The 4822-nt window shown below is 42.8% G+C and overlaps 1 non-coding gene across 1 annotated transcript; it reads left to right on the forward strand.

The window, feature by feature from the left end:
• The first annotated feature begins 442 nt into the window (after positions 1-442).
• On the forward strand, positions 443-587 carry LOC132542196 (U4 spliceosomal RNA). The gene has a single exon (XR_009553306.1). It is a non-coding gene; the product is annotated as a U4 spliceosomal RNA (small nuclear RNA).
• The last annotated feature ends 4235 nt before the right edge of the window (positions 588-4822 follow it).

Raw genomic sequence — 4822 nt, forward strand, 5'->3', positions numbered from 1 at the left:
GCTTTGACAGTGGGAATTGGTTAAATCAATATGCAGTGAAATTCTGGACACCCAGCTTCAAGAACCAGGCACTAGACAGGCAAGATAGCTCACCTGGGACCGTGCGTACTTTACTATCTACGTAACCCAGGTTCAAAGCAGGCTCCTACCACACTGGAGGGAGCTTTAGTGCTGTGGTCTCTCTTCCTCTCTCTGAAAAAGGCAGTCCCAACCTGCAGAGGTGCAGGGGGAAGCTTTACAAGTGGGTGAGGTAGTGATCCAGCTGTCTCTTTGTTTCTCCTTTCCTCTTTATCTTCTCCTCTCTCAATTTCTCAGTCCTACTAAGTAAAAGAGGAAAAAAAAAAAAAAAGGAAATAATGGTCACTGAGAGCAGTGGGTTTAATGTGCAGTTGCCAAGGCCTTGTGATAACATTGGTGGCAACCTAAAAGAATAATAAAAAGTAGCTTTGCGCAGTGGCAGTAAGTATCGTAGCCAATGAGGTTTATCCGAAGCGTGATTATTGCTAATTGAAAACTTTACCCAGTACCCCGCCATGACAACTTGAAATATAGTCAGCATTGGCAATTTTTGGCAGTCTCTATGGAGACTGAAAACAATAATAATAAGAAGAAGAAGTTAAAAATAATTTTTTTAAAAAAGGCTTAAAACCTTCCACTAGTCTATTGCTGGGACTCAGTGAAACTACTATTTTTTTCTTTCTTTTTGATCAAGGATGAGAGACAGAGATAGAGAGATAAAGATGGATAAACACTTGCAGGCCACTCTGCCATTCATGTAACCTCCTGCCCTCCTCAGATGGGGACTAGGGGCTTGAACCCAGGGCCTCATATATAACAATGTGTGCACTCTACTGGGTGAGCCACCAGTCAGCCCATCAGTCCATTCAAATCCATTAGCAAATATGGTTCATTTTACCTCCCAGCTGGACTTCAATGTGTTCCTATGTCACCATAACTTTTGCTTTCCCTGGTCCAAAGTCTGGAAGTGAATAAAGGCCACTGGAATGATAACAGACAAATATGACATGTCCTGAGTTTTTCTTAGAGAGCCAGCCACCACCACTGACTTTGCGCAGAGCCTCAGAGGACTGCAGGTTGGGAAGGCTTTCGAGCAGAAAGGGGAAGCCTTCTGCTATCTCTCAACTGGAGGCTGCAGACAAAGGATGTGGTGGTGGTGGTGGTGGTGGTGGTGGTGATGGAGGGGGATTCATTAGAATTGGGGCTATCCTACGGGATTGTTTCAGGAGCACATTTAGCTTTCACTAGTAGGTCCTGTATTAGAAGGCAGGAATAAAAGTTAGGGAAATTGGTAATTATTGATCCAGCCCTGGTCATTTGGAGTCAGCCGCTATCAGAATTGTGTGGCTTGGCTTCCTACACAGTTTGCTTCAGGCTTGGGTGGGAGCTCTATCTTCACACGTGGCCAAGCCCAAGTCTCTGTCAGCACAGCCACCCAGAATGACCATCTCCCCTCCCACATCCAACTTCTTCTTCTTTTTTTTTTTTTTTTTTCTGCCTCTAGGGTTATTGCTGGGGCTCAGTGCCCACATTACAAATTCACTGCTCTGGGTGGTCATTGTTTTCTCATTTTTAATAGATAACAGGACAGAAAGAAATTGAGAAGGGGAGGGAGAGAGTAAGTTAGACACCTGCAGACTTGCTTTGCTGCTTGTGAAGTGTCCCTGAGGGGGAACAGGTACTTGAATCCAGATCCTTTCTCAACCCGGTGCACCAACGGCCCGTCCCCCATATCCAACTTTTTTTAAAGTAACAATACTTTTAATAAAACTAAGTTCTTAATAGCACATCTAATACATTAACCCTCCCCTTTTTTAAAAAAATATTTCTTTATTGGGGAATTAATGTTTTACATTCAACAGTAAATACAATAGTTCGTACATGCATAACATTCCCCAGTTTCCCATTTAACAATACAACCCCCACTATGTCATTTATCATCCTTCATGGACCTGTATTCTCCCCACCCACCCACCACAGAGTCTTTTATTTTGGTGCGATATGCCAATTCCATTTCAGGTTCTACTTGTGTTTTCTTTTCTGATCTTGTTTTTCAACTTCTGCCTGTGAGTGAAATCATCCCATATTCATCCTTCTGTTTCTGACTTATTTCACATAACATGAATTTTTCAAGGTCCATCCAAGATCGGCTGAAAACGGTGACGTCACCATTTTTTATAGCTGAGTAGTATTCCATTGTGTATATATACCACAACTTGCTCAGCCACTCATCTGTTGTTGGACACCTGGGTTGCTTCCAGGTTTTGGCTATTACAAATTGTGCTGCCAAGAACAAATGTGTACACAGATCTGTTTGGATGGGTGTGTTGGGTTCCTTAGGATATATCCCCAGGAGAGGAATTGCAGGGTCATAGGGTAGGTCCATTTCTAGCCTTCTGAGAGTTCTCCAGACTGTTCTCCACAGAGGTTGGACCAATTGACATTCCCACCAGCAGTGCAGGAGGGTTCCTTTGACTCTACACCCTCTCCAGCATTTGTTGCTGTTACCTTTTCTGATGTATGACATTCTCACAGGAGTGAAGTGATATCTCATTGTTGTTTTGATTTGCATTTCTCTGACAATCAGAGACTTGGAGCATTTTTTCATGTGTTTCTTGGCCTTTTGGATCTCTTCTGTGGTGAATATTCTGTCCGTGTCCTCTCCCCATTTTTGGATGGGGTTATTTGTTGTCTTGTTGTTGAGTCTGGCAAGCTCTTTATATATGTTGGTTATTAAACTCTTATCTGATATATGGCATGTAAAGATCTCCCATTCTGTGAGGGTTCTCTCTGTTTGGGTATTGGTTTCTTTTGCTGTGCAGAAGCTTTTTAATTTGATGTAGTCCCATAGGTTTATACTTGCCTTAGTCTTCTTTGTAATTGGGTTTGTTTCATTGAAAATGTCTTTAAAATGTATGCGGAAAAGAGTTCTGCCAATATTTTCCTCTAAGTATCTGATAGTTTCTGGCTTCCCCTTCTTGGTTTCTGTGTTTTGTGCAACGTGATTCTGCCATGATTACTCAGGATCTGTTGTTTCCCACCTTCATTTTGCTGAACATTTAAAATGGTTTTTGTTTTCTTTCTTTCTTTCCTTTTGGTGGATTTGTACTTGTCCCTAGATGCCTCATACACCCAACTTCTTTAGCCTTGCAATAGTTCTTCTGCTTCCACTCTTGCCCTTAGAGTTCTAATTTACCTCCCTCTCACCCCTTTCTATCTTAGCCAGGGCTTCACTTCACCAGGCTGACTTATTCAGATAGAAAGATGTAAAGAGGGTGGGGGGTAGACAGCATAATAGTTATGCAAACAGACGCATATACCTGAAGCTCCAAAGTCCCAGGTTGAATCCCTCGCAACACTATAAACCAGAGCTGAGCAGTGCTCTGGTAAAAAGAAAAAGAAAAAAAAAAAGAAAGAGGGAAAGAGAGAAAGAAGGAGAGAGAGAGAGGAGAGAGAGAGAGAGAGAGAGAGAGAGAGACTGACCATAGTATCAAAGCTTCCTCTAGTGAGCATTTTTGCTGGCTCTGAATTACCTTTATTATTATTATTTTATTTTTAGTATTATTTATTTATTTTGGATAGAGACAGAGAAATTGAGATGGAACAGGGTAATAGAGAGGGAGAGAGAGGGTAGGGAGACCTGAAGCTATACTTTACCACTCATGAAGCTCCCCCCCATAGGTGGGAACTGGGGGCTTGAACCCAGCTCCTTGAGCACTATAATGTGTGTAGTCAACCAGTTGTGCCACAAACCCACCCACCCCCCACCATTTACCTTTAAAACACCTCTATGGGGAGAACTGTAGATGCCCTCTTACATGCCCACAGTCCTCCTGCTGAGGTTGCTCATGGCACTCTAAAATTTCAGTCTTCAATGTTCTGGCTTCCTGAGAAGCACTAGGCCTGCTACACCCTCAGGGGCTATGTGTACAGTCTCTTCTCTGCCTGCCTGAACACTTCTGGGCTCCATAGCTCCACACAGAGGCCCTTTCTCATCTAAATACCAGTTATGGAAGCACAACCCATTTGAATTTTGAAGAAGTTCGATTTAATACATTTCTATAGCTGACAGGATTTGCTAATGCATTTAGCGTGGGGAGAGAGGAAGAAAGACAAGAGTCAAGGATAGCTCCACTGCTTGTGGCTGAACAGAATGGGTTATCACAGGGCTGTGAAAGTGGGGGTGAGATAACTGTGGAAGCAGCAAATCAAGAGTGGGAAGGAGGGGGTCAGAGTTTGAATTTGTCCATTAGAAATCCACATAGAGTGGTCTGAGGTTGCACAGAAGGTAAAATGTTAGACTCTCAAGCATGAGGTCCTAGGTTCAATCCTTGGCAGCACATATACTAGTGTGTCTTGTTCTTTTTCTTTCTCTCCTCTCATCTCTCTTTTTAAAAACTCTTAAAAAGGAGAGAAGGAAAAAGAAAGAAAGAGAGGAAAAGAAAGATAGAAAGGAAGGGAGGAAGGAAGGAAGGAAGGGTGGATGGAGATTCTGAGAAGTAAGTAGAGCCTGGAACTCAGGGTTAGGTGAATCATAGAGATCCCTGGGGTGAGAGGTTCACCAGAAAGGAGAGGACCCAGGTCTGCCCTGGCTCTGCAGTGAAAGTCTGAAGCAGTGGCCTCAGAGGTGTCACAGTGGATAGGTGTTGAACTCTCAACCGTGAAGTCTTAGGTTTAATTCCTGGCATTAGGTGTGCCATAGTGAAGCACTGGTTCTATTTTTTTTTTCCTAATTAGTAGATATTTTAAGTAAGAAAGACTAGGCCAGAAACTATCAGATACTTAGAGGAAAATATTGGCAGAA

This window comes from Erinaceus europaeus, chromosome 12 (genome assembly GCF_950295315.1).
Source record: "Erinaceus europaeus chromosome 12, mEriEur2.1, whole genome shotgun sequence".
NCBI classification, from domain to species: Eukaryota; Metazoa; Chordata; class Mammalia; order Eulipotyphla; family Erinaceidae; genus Erinaceus; species Erinaceus europaeus.